The sequence below is a fragment of the Poecilia reticulata genome, linkage group LG14 (genome assembly GCF_000633615.1).
Source record: "Poecilia reticulata strain Guanapo linkage group LG14, Guppy_female_1.0+MT, whole genome shotgun sequence".
NCBI classification, from domain to species: domain Eukaryota; kingdom Metazoa; phylum Chordata; class Actinopteri; order Cyprinodontiformes; family Poeciliidae; genus Poecilia; species Poecilia reticulata.
The window spans coordinates 6942515-6960804 of NC_024344.1; the positions used below are offsets into that span (position 1 = coordinate 6942515).

General features: G+C 36.7%; 1 protein-coding gene across 2 annotated transcripts in view; it reads left to right on the top strand.

Moving 5' to 3' along the window:
- Nucleotides 1-18290, top strand: part of cadm2a (cell adhesion molecule 2a) — a 224648-nt gene that overhangs the window by 7517 nt on the left and 198841 nt on the right. The gene's annotated exons all lie outside the window — the stretch shown is intronic.

An 18290-nucleotide genomic window follows, 5' to 3' on the forward strand; every position in this document is an offset into this window, starting at 1 on the left:
AAAGACACAAACACAATCAAGGTTTGGATTAAAACTCTCTGTAAACACAAGGCTGTATTCCTTCAACACTGAGAGGGAAAATTGTTTGAATTTGCAATAGAGGGAGCGAAGAAACCGAAAAAAGATATAATTACATTCATATATAAACACTGTAGAAATAGTTCATAATCAGAAGTAGGTTGATTTGATGTCCTATTAAGTGGAGCTAATTTATTTTCCAGGTTCCTTGTCTTAACAGCCTCTTGCCCAGACAAAGTTCTTTTTATGGCCTACGCGTTTTCATCTCAAGGCTTCTTTTCATACAGCTCCCTGAGGCTGGACTTTGGAGACTTGGCCGTACATGTTCAATCATTTTTTTTCCAGCAGAAATAAAGATATGGACAGCAGTGACTTTACCTGCTCTGGTCCTTAGCCCCAGCTCTGTTATTGTTTGGGGACTTTGCGTCTCTGCTTGATAGAAATGAATTCATTCAAAATGATGTGCGTCTGTATAATATACATAGATGTTCCTGTACACAGAACCGCATTTTGTTTGTTGCTACAGTAAAAAGGAGAAGAAATATGCTGACAGTTGAACAAACTAGCCAAAAACTGCAGAGAAAAACTGTTTTATGTTTTTGTTGGTGTTTTGTTGACCCAGATAGATCAATTGTATCTTTTCTCAATAGTCCACAGGCAAACATTCGCTATATAAAACATATAAATAACTGTTTATTTATGCACTATAGTTTCATTTTTTTGACTGTAAGCTAATTAACAAATACCATGATGCATCAAGAAAAACAACAAAAAAGTTGATTTGCAAATTGATGCATACACAGAGAAAATCTTGTAAATTCTTAGAAAGCATTTCACATGCAGAATGTTTTGTCTTCTTTTGTTGTCAGTGTTTCTCACACTTAACTGTTAAGCCAAATCCCACACAAATTAGATTAGGTGCGCCTTGAAAGATCTATCTCGATAAATAGAATTTCGATGAATAAGACTTTCAGTAAATTTGTTATTCGGAAGTAAATTTGTTACTCAATATAAAAGTAAAGCCTATCATCTACATTCATTACACACAACAGTATTATAATTTAAGAGTGTTTTTATTATTAATTTTGATTAATAATTAGGACACTTATACAATGGATCTTTGATCTCAAGGAGTTTTACCCTGGTTAAATAAAGGTTGAAGAAGGAGAAGAAAATTACACTGATTTTATATTTATTAAATCACCAAACTGAGTTTCACAGAAGAAAAAAAACCCTCATAAATGTCTTATGACCGACACACTCGTGTAAAAGACTGCAGACTTGACAGCTGTCCAGCAGACAGTCATCCACACCCTCCACAAAAGATCATTACAAAAGAAACTGACGGTTGACACTGTGCTCTGTACAAGCATAATAATGAAAAGTGGAACTGGAAAACTGTGGTAGAAAAACAGACACAAGCAACACGGATAAATGTAGTTTTGAGAGGAAACGATACCTATTCAATAATTTGGAGCAGATTCAGAGACTGAAACCCTGTAGAGAATCTATGGATTATTATTAAAAGAAATACAATAGTCTAATCCAGTCTTAAACAACATCTACAACAATGCAGATAAGGTGAAGGCATCTATTGAAGTAGATCCTTTGTTAAAATGAATCTTATGTTTTGTCTCACCACTATACTTTAGCTTAAATCACTTTTTCAATACATCTGCATGTACTAAGGTTGACTAACATATTTAGGTTTTGCTTCATTGCAGTGTTACAGCTCTTTATATCATCCAATCTATTGATTTGGTTCTTAACTGCTTAACTTGCAGTTATACAGTAACAAATGCAGAGTTATAGCACTGCACTAATTGAAAAACGGGATTTATTGCATTCACAAATACACAAGTATTCACATGTTTTAGCTTTCACAGGAAAGCTAAAGCTAATTGAAATATAATTCCCCAAAGACACATGCTTGTGTTAATTGGCTGTGTGTGTGGTTGTATTTGTGTGCACATAAGCGTGTGTGTGCTTTTTCTGTTCATATTTGCCTGAAGTCAGTTTTTTGTCCCTTGTCTAATCATCAGCTTGAGGGTACCCCCCTCTGCACAACTTAATTTGATCTTTGGAAGCCATTACACGCTTTTGCATGAGTACCATTTCTAAATACGTCTAATTTAGTAAAATTATTTAACTAGAATCCATTGATGTGGACTTGAATTCAAAGTAAAATGGTTTCTTTACTGTAGTAGGTATATCAAACTGTTTACTGTTGTGTACCTTGAGACTGAGGTATATGCGGTAGTGCAGTAACTCATTTAAGTGTTTGTGTGGTCCATTAATTTCTACCTGTGGGAAACTTAAGATATTACATCGTTTCTAGGCACTGAGCCTTAATTCTGGAAAGCACAGGTGTGAAATTTCACCCATTTGAAACTCTGTAAGCCCATATTAACACACACACAAAACAGCCATTCTTTGTTTTGAAAATTGTAGAAAGTGGGTGTCCAGAGGACAAAACAAATTGGCCTTGTTGTGTCACTACCTGTCCCTTCTTTTTAATCGTCGTAAATGCAGACATTCTGTGATTAAAAAAATAAAAAATTATAACTGGGTGAATGTAGTTTTCCTCCTTGCCTTGCCGAACCTTAGGCATATATCTGTTTTCCACCAGCACAATACAGGATAGGCCGCTCTATTCTTTTGTGATGTTGGGTAAAGGCAATCTGTGTTTGCTGATACAGACATACTTTTTGAATGAGACACTTCAGTGTTGCATGGTTCACTAAAAAAGAAGCTGTTAAATAACAGGTATGCACTGAGAAGTGCTCAGTGCTGCTGAGTGGAACTGGACAATTCTTAGCTTGACTGGCCCTTACCACTCACCAGTCATTCAGAAAATGGAAAATGTGATCTTCTTTGATAAACAAACGCACTGTACTTATGTGATACCAAGTCATAATGACATCACTCTTTTGGTGTGGATGCTGTTAGTAAGGGATAAAGAATCAAAATGTTATATTGTCAGTATTAAATCTTTGAAAATTAAGTTGTAAAAAACATGGAAGTTAAAGAATATATTTAAACCAATCTGCATTTTTTGACAAGCTGTCTGGTGATCCTTTGAGGCTGCAAGAGAGGGCAAGAAAACAAAAAGGCTGGACAGACTACAAGCAGTTTGCTCTGTTTTGTCCTTTTGAGTTTTCAGCCTCTATTTTGGAACATATAGGGTCTGAAAATGTTAGAAGCCTTTAAGAAGTCTTTGACTTTAGGCAGCAATCTACAGTTTTTAGGGAACACACAAGGGCATTCTGCGTTAGTAATTCCAGCTGGTGCAACTTGCTATCCACTTATATAGATAAGGAAAGTTTAAAATGTCAGCCCTGTAACCATCTTGCCTTTTTGTCAGTCAGTAATATAAAAGTTCTGTTTTAGAAGGACGTCTCTGTCACACATATGGTGTGCAGTCTACTCTGTTCCAAATCTAAATAGTTAATGACCCCCTCAAGGTCTAGAAAAACATATTCCAAATGCTCATTTTGAACCCTTATATTGTTTACATTTATTCAACAGAAATTGTTACAAAACCAATTGAATCTTCCTAGCATACCTATTTGAGAGTACCAATATTTACATGGGCAAAATTCATTGATCAAATTAGTGTATTGTAATGTAATATATGTAATTGAAAAAGTTAAAGAGTTAAACCTTTACATTGGCACAAAATTAAGACGATTAAGACATATGTTTATATTCATCAGGCTTTATTCAGAATAGAAGCACTGACATGTGCAGAGTTGTAAAATTTTCCTAAAAAAACCAGTTGTACTTCTGTCTGTGCTGAACATTAATCTAAACACAATATTGTGTTTGTTCTGTCTTCTGAGCACCCGGAATGGACCCGCAGCAGGTTCTAATAATGATGTTACTGCACTCCCTAATTAAGCTACATGCAAACAACACATGCTGTTGGTCTTCCTGCATTACAGGATGAGAGAGGTGGAGGAAACAAACGTCCTTCAGAGTTCTGTGTTTCCTACAACTACAGCACTGCTGCACAATGCAGTCTGGTTAGTTTGTGATTATCAAAATAACATGATTAAAACAAGTGTTCAAAAACACTCGGTTCAAATTAACAATTGGCATGAACTTCCTTTCACATTCAGATTACAATTTCCAATCCAATCAGAATATTCCAATTGGGTTGCTTATATGACACTTTTTTTTCCAATTGACCATGTATTCTGATTACTCATGTTTATGTAAATGTGCCTAATGTCATATGATGGTGCCGGGTTTAAGTTAGATAATGTGACTTGACTTATTTGATTTTTGGCAAAAATGCATCTGAAAATGTCTTAAGAAATTTATGACAGTTAATAAGATTACAGCTTTTGAACAGATGCTATAGGTGTTGATGTAGTATTTTACTCAGCATGTCCTCTCAATTTAGCTTAAGAACCCAAGACTTTAATGATAGGTATGTGACATATTTAAGTTCAAGCATAGACAGAGCTGAAATAAATAGAAGTGGTTTTATTATTGAAATCCCTTAACTTTCTTTTAATTTAATTTATTACATTAACTTTTTTTTTTATCTTGGCACTGATAGTATAGTATCGTCCTTTATTCCAACCCCCAGATGAGGTCGATTGTAGAAAGAAAAACGGAATTGCTTCCAAGTTTCTAGTCTGGACTTACTGGATGTTGAGATTGCTCCAGGCCTGTTGTAGAAGGAAGGGAAGATGGAGTCAAGTGAGACAATTTATAACAGTTAAAAACCAAATGAACTGAGACCCTTGGCTTGGGTGAATGAGCGGTAGTATACATAATGCGCCTAAGGGATTTCTTCTCTACACAAATTGTTCATAGTGTCTGTGTTGAGGTGTGCGTATGGGTTGTGCATGTGCAAACTCTTAGCACACACAAACACATATCTCTCTTCACAATGTGTCTCTGTTTGTCACATTGCAAATCCATTATATGCTACACCACATTATTCCCCCAATCCTAAGTAGAACACACCCCTAAGCTTACTTCCACTATTGCTACTCAGTGGAACGGTGACAATTTGCCACTGCATGCACATCTTTGTTACAGATGCCGTGGCATGTTTCCAGCTGGATTTTAATACATATTTTCATGCTCCATTTGAATTTTTTTGTAAGTTGGTGTTTAGCATTGACACTCTGAAATTTTACAAGCCTGTTTGCTTGTTCCTGCTGTTTTACGAGGAAATTAGTGTGATAAGATATTTTCATCTGGTCCCCACTGAATCGACAATGGGCCTTAATAATCCTGCCTCATCCAGAATTATTAATTTTTCCATTCTGGCAGAGAGATTTAACAGAAGTAGATGCATACACACACACACACACACACACACACACACGCACACACACACACACACACACACACACACNACACACACACACGCACACACACACACACACACACACACACACGCACACGCACACACACACACACATACATACACAGACGCTCTGTGTGAATCTGGCTAGGGCTTGGCTCGCTAGTTTTATGGCTAACTCATCTTCAGTTCTAATCAAAAAGATTCCCCAGTTCCTAATCTCCTGCTGTGGAAACAGAGTTATTATGTTTTTAAATGGCCTCCAATTACTGGTAATTTCAGTTCCTATCTTAAAGCTATTTGCTTTTCTCTCTCTCACTTTGCTCTGCATGGGTACAGCGGGCATTGTCCTTTGTAAAAACAACTAGAAGATAAGTTAGAAGTAGAGCAGATGTGTTTTTTGGAAAGCAAAATTGGTTAGCCTTTCTGTGCACTTTTATCCTGTCCCTCCTTCTCTCTTATCATTAAAAATTGTAAACAAAGTTGAGTTAAGGGTTTTATAATCCTCATCAATGTGTGTTCTACAGAACTCTTATTCACCCTCTTTATCAGTCTTCTTCACAGTCAAGAGTTCATACTGGTTGACAATAAATATTTTTGCAAAGTTGTAATATGTAACCCCTGTCAGCTTTCCTTATAACAAGGACTCTCAATTTCTGAAAGTACTCTTGCAGTTCTTGAAACAGTTTTTCTTATGAGTGCAGGTTTGTAAGCCTTGTGCTGTGTTTTTATGCCTACATAGCTTTAACATTTCTATTCAGAGCGTTACTACAAGGGCATTTTATACTTTTGAAAGTTAATCTTTGGTCCACCTGGAAAGTAAATTCAGTTGGATTAGTTTTGATGAATTGGATTTCAGTCGTAACCTTGGCTGTATGCTCTGGCATTTGGCAGTAGTCATTTATTTTTAGTTTTTGACATTTCAATGTAGTGTATGATTTTATAGTCTTCAGCTTTTAAAACTTTTATATTTTTTGTCTTATGAAATAGTAATTTATCAATATACACTCAGTTCTCCATAATGTTTAGTATTTCTTGTGTATAGATAATCATTTGGGGAAAAATAACACTAAAATGTTTGATTTCTACAAGTATTCAGACTCTTTGATGCGAGCTGAGGTGCATTGTACTTCCTTGAGACGTCCTTGAGATGCCTGAGTCCATAACTAAAGTACACAGAAGGGTAATGAAATTCTTCAGACATAGCTTGTGAAGTTTCTATCAGATCTAACAGTCAACTGTGTATATCAGGATAAAAATGAAGCCACCAGGTCAAAAAAGAGAGAAAAGTCTGACAGTGGAAAGATGAAAGAAATCTTCTTATGCATCGACAATGCCAATAAGCACAGTGACCTCTGTCATTCTCGTGATTTAGAAGTCTCTCCCAGCTGACCTGACTTTATAATGTTAACACGGAGAACACTGGTCCTTCATGGGACTCACTAGCTAATACTTAGAAATGTGTTCAGTTTTTCAGGCCATTAGGTAATTAGAACAACCATGGCATTAACATCAAGTCATCTATTGGCCTAGGAGACTAGACAGATCATAGGTGACCCTTAAGCCTGAAAATATGAAGAGCAAAATTTGACTATGTATTTTAATGTACTTGTGGCTATGCTCTGTTTCCCATTAAAATTTCCAAAGTCCCAAAATAACTTAAATTAAACTTTAAAAAATCTTTACAAAATCAAATGCAAAGCATCACTCCACTAACTAAGGGGTCTGAAAAACCTCACCTATATACAGGGTTTCCCCCAGAAAACCTGCTAAGCCCAGTGGGAGGGGCGCAATAGGGCAGTGATGCAGTGGCCTGACTGCCACTGAGTTAAATGTTTAAAGTTGACAGGAAATGTGACAATATGACTAGATAATTGTGTGTTATTGGAAGATGTTATTAGCAATATCTAAACACCAACTATAAACTTAAAAAAGGAAAACATAAAAAAATAGCTTAAATAAATAGATAAACATTACTGAGCCTGAGATGTATTTACCAGTCACCTTATTAGTGATACCTGTTCAATTACTTGTTGACACAAAACGTCTTTAGATGTCTGGATGTGGTTAAGGCGACAATCAAAATGGGAAGGAAAGGGAATTTAAGTTACTTTGAATTTGGCCTGGTTGATGGTGCCAAGATCTAGTGTCTAATAAAGATTAAATATCCAATGAGCAGCAATATTTGTAAAAATGCCTTAATATCTAAGTTCAAATAACATACAAGTTTGGGGTGAGGCAAGAGTAGGTCAAACAACTTTTTGATATAAAAACCATCTCAGAACATGAAACCTGTCAAGAGATGAGACACATGGGCTACAGCAGCAGAAAACTACACCAAGTGTCAGTCATGTGGGCTAATAACAGGAAACCGAGGCTACACAGACTCAGCAAAATAGGACAACAGATTGTGAAAATCCTTGCCTGGTCCTACAAATCTTGATTTCACCTAGCAGGGTCAGAATGTGGAATAAACAACATAAAGGCATTGATCTATTCTGTCTTCTATCAACATTTCAGGCTGCTGGTGCTGTTATGGTGTGCGAGACATTTTCTTAGTGCATTGTGTCCTTCTTGCATTTGGGCATTGTTTTAAGTGACAACCTTGTTCTTGACCAAGTTTATATTTTTTCATAAACACAATTCTTATGTCCTAATTGACAAGTTAACCAAACCATCTAAAGCTACTTTCATGACAATGACTTCACAATACTCTAATGGCCTCCACACTCATCAGATGATAATGCAACGTGGCATCTTTGGGGTATGGTGTAAAAGAGGAAGTGGGGTTCCTGGAACTGGCAAATCTGGCAAAATATAGATTAAACCAGACCTAGCTAGGTATACCTATTAAAGTGGCTGGTGAACATAGAAATATATATATTTTTTATTTGGAAATGTGTTGATTTACAAGCTTATATTTTATATCAAAGTAAACACTTTAATTGCAGAATCTGAGAACCCCCAGTTAAGACTCGGTTATTACTATGATTTCTAAATGCAAGGTTTCTCCTTTATTATATACATTCATAGCTGGATGCCTCCAAAGACCTTGTTTAACCTCACATTTAAAATTTAGTCTCTGCCTACATTTCCACAAAGGCTTTGAAAATTTTTTTGTATGTGTATGTAGTTGAAATGGGCCAGCTAATGCTAATCTCTGCTAATCCTCTGAGAAGCACCCTCAGAGCTACATTATCTTGCTACTCAGTTGCTAAGCTAGAGAGTGGAGGAGAAGGGACACAAATGATGTCTGCTGACATATGTGCAATAAATACTGAATAACATGGGAATGGCACAAAACTGTCTAACCCCTTATCACTCCCCCAGTGTCCACTTCTGATGAACACCAAATCTTTGAAGAGCTGTTAGAACAGACACTGTGAACCACGGTACAGTTGGTATGGTATAGGGCATTCCGTTTTTCAGAAGCAAGCGCTGATCCCAAGATTTGCTAATGCAATGGTCACCTTAATCTTAACCTTATTACAAAGTGAGTCCAAGAGCAAAGGACCCATATCACATGTATGAAGTTCGCTTATGCGTCTGATAACAGAATCATAGAATGTTTCTTGGACTTGCCCTTCCTTACATATGAAGGTAGACGGTAACAAGAGAAACACAATTTGGGTTCATTGCATAATAAGGTACATATGAGTAACAATAAATGACTTACTACATATTAACCATCAGTTTCTGCAACATTGTATTATTTTTGCACTATTACTACCATCATTGAAGTAATTTCAGGTTGGTAAATGGACTGAACTTATATAAATCTTTTCCTGTCATTTTGACCACTCAAAGCTCTTTACACTAGAGTCAAATTCACCCATTTTCTCTCACAAACACACTCATATTTATACACCAATATGCTGATCGGTAGGCAACTTGAGGTTAAGTGCCTTGCCGAGGGGCACGTCAACCTACAACCTTCCGATCACAAGATGACTACTCTACCCAAAAATCAATTTTGATAAGCAAAACATAACCATGTCTTACTCTTGAAGCAAAGAGAGAAACTTTTTAAAAATCATGTTTTTGAATCAAAATATGAAACAATAGTGCTGTTAGCTTGAACCAGTTTGGTCATTAACCTGCTAATTTGTATCCAATTAGGCTTTTAAAAATGGCATACCTTCAAACAGAAGTATTGCTTGAATGGCTTGTGGTGCTTGTATCCCTTTGTGCCTTGATTTGCAAAAACTAAGGACATAACCTTTGAAGTGGCAGTTCTTTTGATATTTAGTGGGTCCTTGTCATACGGACAAGATTACCTTGATTGAAATGGTAGTAGAAACGCAAAATGGTGGGAGGAAGTTGTTGACAGTGAAAGAAAGCAGACATGCACCAGGGTAAGGTGATGAGTTGTTTATGAGATGTGCACAAGTGTATGTTGTTCCTGTGGCTTGCTTAGTATCCGGAATGGCATGTTACTGGCCACCGCTGTGTCACCTCTCTCTTAAAGTCTCGCTGCGATAAGATGAGATGAGACAGGGATGATGGTTGCAGCAAAACAATCTGTAAGTCTGTGTGTCATAAATGGGTTGAAGGTGAGGGAATAAGAGAATTAGATGGATATGGAGGGTGGGGGGGTACCAGGATGAATGGCAGTTAATTGAAGTGGTCCCTAGTGAGAACAAAGAAAAAAGAAAACAGACAAAAAAAGAACAGCAGCCATGCATGACATATCCAGGAAATGAGCTTTGACACAGCTTCACTCTGGTTCTCAAACACAAACTCACACACACAATCTAACAATTGCAATTATCCTCAAGCGTGATGAACCATTTAAGTATTTAGGCTATGGGTGCAATCGCAGAGATAGGAGACAGTGTTTTAAAAGGTCTATTCTCTTTTCTTCATACACATGAACATGGACGCAATAAAATGGTGCATAAATGCTGATAAATTGTTTTCACTCTTTTTTCCAGAATTTTCAGCAAATAGCATGGGATTCTTTATTATGTAGACTTTAGTTGCTGAGGATGCTTGAGATAATGTCTAAAATATCCCAATTAAATGTAAGTGTTTGCACATAATTGAATTTTTGCATAACAAAAGGAAATGAAATGTATCAAATGAAAAAATGTATGTTTGATCCATTAAACCCAGTTTTATTGTCTAGACATTAGCACAGTCCTTTAAAAATGTTGAAAGTCTTGTCATATTTTATGAGAATAAATGAAACCCAAACAGGAATTACAACCAAAGCATACATTGAAAAAGAATGGAACACAAAGGTTTTTGAGCATAACTTAAGGGTTTAGGTGCATGGGAGCAAGATGGCATGCTTACATGTACAACATGGAAAAAGAAATATGAAATGGTAATGCATGCATGTGAAAGTGGTCAGTTCACCTTCAAAGAGGTGAACTGACCAGTGACTAGCTTAACTCACAACAATGAATCAAACTGCAGTTCCCCTGTTCTATCTCGATGTTTTTTTTTTCCACAATCACTGATGCAGCTTTGTTGCAGAGGTGTATCAGGTCCGATTGAAGGGTGAAGTTTATAGTGCTACAGACTGTTAAAGAATTCTTGTACATCCCACTTTATCTCAAAGGAAAGAGAGCAGATGCTTCTGTTTTTGTTGTTGTTTGTGTGTGCGTGCGTGTGTGTGTGTGTATTGTACTTTGTAGCTGGTCCCAGGGCATCTGTTTCACAGCTGAATGCACATGGAGGCCATGATGAAAATCAGGTTGTAGTTTGTTTTCCATTTTCTGTGGTTGAAATAATGCTCTGTTTTAGTTTTACCATTGTGCTGGATGTGATTTGTCTTCTGAAGTTTAGATTTGCAGAACAGGTGCAATATGTTTCTTGTTCCAGGGAAGAAGTTATCTTTTTTGAGTTTATTAATTTATCAATGCGTGCCTAAACAGAAAGCTGTGACACATTACAAGCTTTCTGTCATCTTCAGCTTAGATGGAATAGCTCAGATAAAAAGAATCTAAGCTTATCATCAACCATAAAGCACAGCACATATTTTTTTTTTATGTCGACATCACTTTTTTTATTTCTCCAAGAAGTTGCAGCCAATTGAATGTGAACGATGATTTGTTGTTCTAAAAGTCATGATATAAACAAAAGGTTCTTTTTAAAGTGCAGAAAGATAAATATTTCTTCAATTTCTTATTTTCTCATTGCATTTGACTATGTTGGTCTTTACTGTGCCTTTCTAGTCCACTGTTCTCTCTTCCTTCTGCCTGGATGCTTCATTTCTTTCTTACCTCCAACACCTCCATCTCCAGTGTCACCCTGAGCTTTCATCTCGCCAGGGTGCTTCCTTCGTTAAAAAAAACCCCCAATTGGCAGACAAGCACCCTTGTCAGACACCATTCATTGCACTTGCACAGATATGACAAGTGTTTTAACAAGCACCACTGAGTTTTGCGCTGCAATGGAAACTGCATGCCAATGGCAAAACAGATTCGGTGACCACATAAGAAGCAGTGAAGTTTGGACGCTGTTATGTTGATGTCCTTGTCAGATTTTAAAATACCTTTGCAGCCTTAAGGTAGTGAGCGAAACAGTTTTGTTTTGCTTTGCTACAGTTTGTCGAGAATGTGACTTTAGAAAGGGGACAATCTTTAGACAGGCAGTGTATGCTGTAAGGTTGTACGACTACAACAGGGACAACCAAGAGACGCATGAGGCAAATAACCGTGTAGACGGACAATCTTCAGTTCAATTAAAAGTCACTGACTAAACTTGCATACATGTGTTTGGCCCATGGGAAGAAGCCAGTGCACATGGAGAAATGACGATGTGCCTTAGGAGAGCATGTAATCTCAAAATGGAAAACCTTACATTTTTTATATAACCTTATATAAAAAGATATATAAGGGTATATATATTTTTTACAGCCTTATGATAATCTGATAATTTTGACTGAATCGGAATAATCAGATTATTTTGATTGAAATTACTTTTTCAACACTTCCCTGGACACCAGAGATTTGCACAGTGAAGATTTAAATGAGATATCGTTCCTTAGGGGATTATTATTTTTAACTTTCTGGTTGTGGTTCTTCTTGTTGAGGCCAGTTTTCTGAAAGCTTTACTCTGCTTCTTCCATTTTACCAAATTGGGATTTTTTTTTGTTTTGCATTTATAGTTTAAAGAGGCAGTATTATGTAAAATCTACTTGTGTGAGTTTTACATCATGTTATAATGTTAGCCCCTCATCATAATCTTACCTGGAATGTTGCCTTAATTCTTTTATGCATGTTTGAAAAATCCTGTAATTTGGCTGCAATTCAACAGTGCAAAACGCCTGGGTGCACTCAGCCACAGGTCCTCAGATCCTTCAGACTAGCCAGCAGCAATTAGCAAACACCTGGTTGAACATTGGGCATCTACTTAACTTATTGTCCAACCTACGTGTCTGTGCAACACTGGTAAAAATGTTGTTAAAAGGTTAATAAAGGAGTGACAACTTCCAGAAGGCAAAGTTTCAAAAACAGCAGGAGTTTTTAAAGAGACAGAAGCCCAATTTCAAGCCGTTTAATTATGAAATCACATATCTTTTGTCATATAACAACTGAAGGTAATATAGTCACTTAATTGTGCTATAAAATGCCACTATGTGCCTAGAAAATCCATAATACAACTCCTGTAAGAACAACATTCAAAATTGTTATTTTATAACCGTAACAGAGCCAGTGTCACACCATACATGTGTAAGAGCTTTTGTCATAAACCAGGTTTTTACAGTTTTAAAAAAAGACTGATTACAGAGTTGACACCTTAAACTGTCATTGGCATATGACTTAATAATGTGGCTAGCAGCAGGTAACTAAAACAGTAACCTTTTAAGGTACTCTCTTGTAGTTTTTAATCCCTACACTAAGATTTTAAAAAATGCTCTCATCTTTTCAAATTTACGATTTTCTGTGGGAAACAGAGGTTAAAATCTGACAAGGAATATTCTTGACCAATAACAGCTTCAATAAACCACTATGTCTTTGCATGCAACATCCAATATCATTTTTTAAAATATCTTCATACATCTCTGTGCTTCCTCCGACTTGATTTTAAACACATTGTCAATCCTGAAATGAATTTGAATCACCAGTAAAAAAAAAAGAAAAAAAAAAGTACACATTGAGTTCCCACGGCCTGAACATCGATCAAAATTTTGAGTTTCCAACAAGCCTTTCAGCTGTCAGGCCTGATCAAGCTTCAAATTGTCCAGCCGATTTCTTGGTTCATCTTTACTTCTTATTATGATTAAAATGGCCTCTTCTTCTCTCACTCACATTCTCATCCACATTTTAAGGCTTCATGTACTCTCTGCCTCTCACTAAACGTACTACTGTTGAATAATCAAACACCACATTTACTTGAACAAATTAGCTGCTGCCAAATTTAAAGTCAGCCTATACCACCATAATTACTGTAATGCACCATTTCCAGTCACTCTGACTATGCTTCAAGCAGAGAGGGACATATAGAGATTGTTTTAAGCAGAAAATACTTAAAGGTTGGAACAAAAGGTTGTTGCGTTGTTCAGGAAAGTTTCTCTAAGTTCCTAAAACGGTATGAAGAAAAGTCGAATGTAAGGGTTAGTTGTGTGTATATACACACACACCCACACGCACACGAACTCAAACATAATTGAACCCCGAATTTTATATACAGAAAGTAAAAGGGCACTTCCAGCTTTTTACATGTCTGTCTGAAGTTTAGTCGCATCATATATTTGACATTTGTTGTCTCGTTATTGTGGCATTTAGCAAATAGAAATAATTCAGATAATTCGTCAAAAGTTTTGCTTTTTAAACACCGGCATAGATGTACTGAATTACACAGGTTATTTGATAATTGTGCACCAGTACAGCACACTTAAAAACACCAGTAGCCACAAACGCTTGGTTGGTCAAACATTTAAAAACACAATTTTAATTTGTTCAGTCAGTGTAATTAGGAGTATAATATCCAAAATAACACAAATCTGAAAGAATCTGAAACAAAAACAATACGTTAATTACCTTGGCTTGGTCAAAAAATAAACTGCAACAAGCTTTCTTTCAAATAGTTCAGAGTATTAAAGCATGACATCTCTCAGAGTACAATGCCTAGAATTAGACTCAATAGATATGTCACCAATACCCTTGAGTTTTTTTTATTATTGGAACAGATACAAATATTCATATTGGATCAGTGCATCTCTACTTAAAGCATGTGACGCCATCATAACAAGTATTCCACATTCCCTGAACAATGATCTAAGCCAAAAAGGATGCCGTCTCTGATACTGAAAATATATGAAGGGCATGCTTTATAGACCATGACATATAATTTCCTCTCTTCAGAGAGCTACATACTGCCCCTCTATTTCCATCAGAATGCAGCCAGGCTCCAGTGATGAAACTGTTACACTTGCAGGTTTGTTCTTTTGTTTCATTCCCTATGTCCTTTATATTCTCCTCCCCTGTCTGTGTCGCCAAATTAAGTGAGACTTCAGCTTCATATCAGTGCAGTTCAGCTGCATAAAGGTTATGTGCATCTAAATGACAGTTAATATGCAACATCTGCCAGAGGGGCTAGGATAATGTCCTAGCTAAGCATTTCTGTGTCTGCTTCTGTACATTTTGCATATACTAGAGTGGATTATAAATTTCCATAATGGAATCAACAAGCCAATAGAGGTGAAAGTAATGTGGATGTGATGTTTTGATTCTGTCTGGAATTAACCTTGATTTTGATAATAAAATGATAAACTATAAACTATAAACTAGCTTGAAAATAACCCGTAAGATCATACATGTAAGACTGGCTATTCTGTCCTCACACAGGCGTACTGGACTGAGTTAGACAGATAGCGAATAAAAAACTCCAAACGTCGAACTGAAGTACGTCTGACCTTTAATGTTTTTTGTAAAACTGAAAAATAACAGACAAATAGCAGACAAACTTATGTCAAACAACATTTGAGCACAGTAACACTACTTATGGACAAAGACACTCGAGGCTTGAAAAAAGATTTAGACAATGTTGCTCTGCCACGTTGCAGGCCGAAAACACTAGACTGACTGAATTTTAACTTAAATCCTGCCACAAGGGGGTTGTAAAACAACAGAAAATAAGATGCTAAGAAATATTCTTAGCGTTACAATACACTGGCAGTTTTTTAAGACTCTATGTAGTGCTTTTTCATAAATACCATTAAGTGTCTTGAAGCACAATAACATGGCTTAAAACAAAGTAAGGCAAGTGGTGGGTTCATTTGAAATTCAGTAATTGAAACTGAATTTTAATGCTATATTTAATCCATCCTATTCTTAATTAAAATTAATAATTTACATTAAGAGTTTTTAACATAGCTACAACATGTTATAGCTGATTGAAGTTTACCTAGCTTGGTAAATAGCATAGAAAACAATAAGTGAAATAACAGTAAAACCCTATTTTTAAAACAACTGCAAGTTTTGGAAGCATCTCTCCCCCAATACACCTTAACCAAACAATAAGGTTCATTACCAGAACAACAGTACATGCTGAGAAGTTAATCCAGCCATTGAATTCATGTATCCATGAGCAGTAATGCATCTAAACATTGCAGAAGAGTTCCTCATAAGGACAAGAGATTCAAAATCTTGAATGTTGCTCTTTTAATTTATTATATTATGATTCTTTAAAATAAATGAATTTATTTTAGCCACAAATTTTCAAAGTGCATCTCAATAAGAAATCTGTTTAATTCAAAGCATGTTTGAAACGTTTCTTTAAATCTCATTTTTCATCATATCCAAGTAGCTGTAAAACATTTTTGCTGGTATTCTTTCATTTGTGAACCTACTGGCTCGGCATGCAGCCACTTAGGCTAATTTAATGTTCGAATATGGTGTTGCTGAAACTGTCGTGATCAAAACACTGATATTGAAAATAAGTTAATGAGCTCAGTGCCTTAACTGGCAGAGGCAAAGTACTTGTCTAGCATTTTTGAGTCAATATTGTTGTATCATATAAGTAAATTAGCTCTCTGCTGGATTGCTGTGTATGAAAATGTCATGTTCAATAAAAGTATGATTTTAAGAAAAAATGCTTTAGTCTTAAATTGAGTGTATTCAACTTGAGTAAAATGATAAATGACTGGGATCCAAAATTAAACACACTGCTACTCTGATTAAAATTACAGACATTGTTGGACATATTTGGTGTTATTTCTTTATACGAGTCAACAAATTAGTGTGGGTAGTTTGGCCAGAGAACTGGGTTCTTGACATTTATTCACTGTAGACATTACTTTTACTCTTCTATATATTGTAATAATCTCCCGAGAAACAACCAAGGGGGCACTGCTAAAATCATCAAGTATTGATCTGGCCTTTGAGGTTTCCAAACTCCCAAACCAATCAAGCATGTGCAGGATGCGGCAGAACAAGCACAGTCTATGTCCCAGAGGAACAACAGCCAAAATGCTGATGCCAGATACCACAGGCCCCCTTTAATTTTCTGTGTTCAGGCCCTTAGAGTTCAGAGGTGGCTTGGCACCAAGCAGAGCGCACACTCAACAATAGGCAGGACATATTTATATTCTGGCTCACTGGAGCAATTGCTGACATTTTTAGACAAACTGATGCTCATATGTGCATATCACAAATGTTTGAAAGCATATGACGCAAGAACTGATATACTGCTACCTTTTGCTGTGGTTGGAAGAAATGCAGTGTTGTGTGGTAGCAGTTTAACATCCTCCTTTCGGCCTGCTGACCAGCAGTGCACATCAACAGGTTATGGAGGGGAACTGTCTGCCATGTTCTCTGGGATATTTTGAAAATTAAACTGTTGTAGCAATATGACAGACTTTTTAAAATCTTTATATGACTTGACACAGGAAGCCTTACCTCAAAATAAGTTAAATGTACCGAGCTTACAGAGTCTATTGTGCAACCACAAGGATCTCCCTCACTGACTCACCACACTTCTGTTTCCCTATGCTGTCTTGTAGAGGGGAAACATGACTTGTTTACAGTCTTTGTAGTGACAACTAAATGAAATCACATTTTCCATCAGTCAGTGGGCTAATTGAGGCTAGCTCTTCCATTAGCTGTCTGCTCACATCTGCTTTGTTGGGAGCCAGACCGATCAATGCTTACTCAAGGGCTGGGATACTTGCATACACATACACATATTCACACATGCATTTTCTACCCCACTTGAAGTTCATAGCTTACGGAAGCAATAATTTATCATCATTTTAATGTCATTTAAAACTGTTAGCCGTTTAGAGTGATCTCTACTGCTCTTTTGTTGTTGTGCCAATACTTAACATTCAATTGTAAATTCCATGAACATTAAAGGATAACACTTCCACCTCTGCGGATGTAAGTATCAGAAAGTAGGAAAGTTGAGTTGCTCTTCTTCTATCCTTTGTGTAGGAAGGGCTTTAGCTGTTCCCGCAGTCTTGGCAAATTCTCCCTCCCCAAATCCTTTTTTGAGTAATTCTGTTGTCCTGCCAACGGTGAGTGAAAGCACACAAGTGTATTATGGACTGGTCATGCATGAGTAACGAGGGGCCCCTATGATGTGTGTGTGTGTGTTTGGTGAGTTGAAGCTTATTCTTCTACCCACAGAGAAAACTAGTTATTATGCACTTGCTTAAGTGGCCCTTTGCTCTTGAGCTATAACACATGCTTGCTTACACCTACATAGCATAGGTGCCACAAAAATTAAAAAACAAAACAAACCCCCCACCCCCAAAAAAACAAATCACACCTCAGCATTGATTAGTAACTTGCTTCTGCAGTTTACTGTAATGAATACACCCACGCCATCCTTCAGTGCTGTGCCTCTCATCCCACCTCCCACTCCCGCCACCTAGTGCAATTTCCACACATAATCCATCTGTAGAAGGTTGGGAACAGGTTGCCGTGAGCTCCTCTCTCTGTGTACAAATCAAGCCAAGACAAATGCGACTGTGTTAGTGGAAATCAAAGTG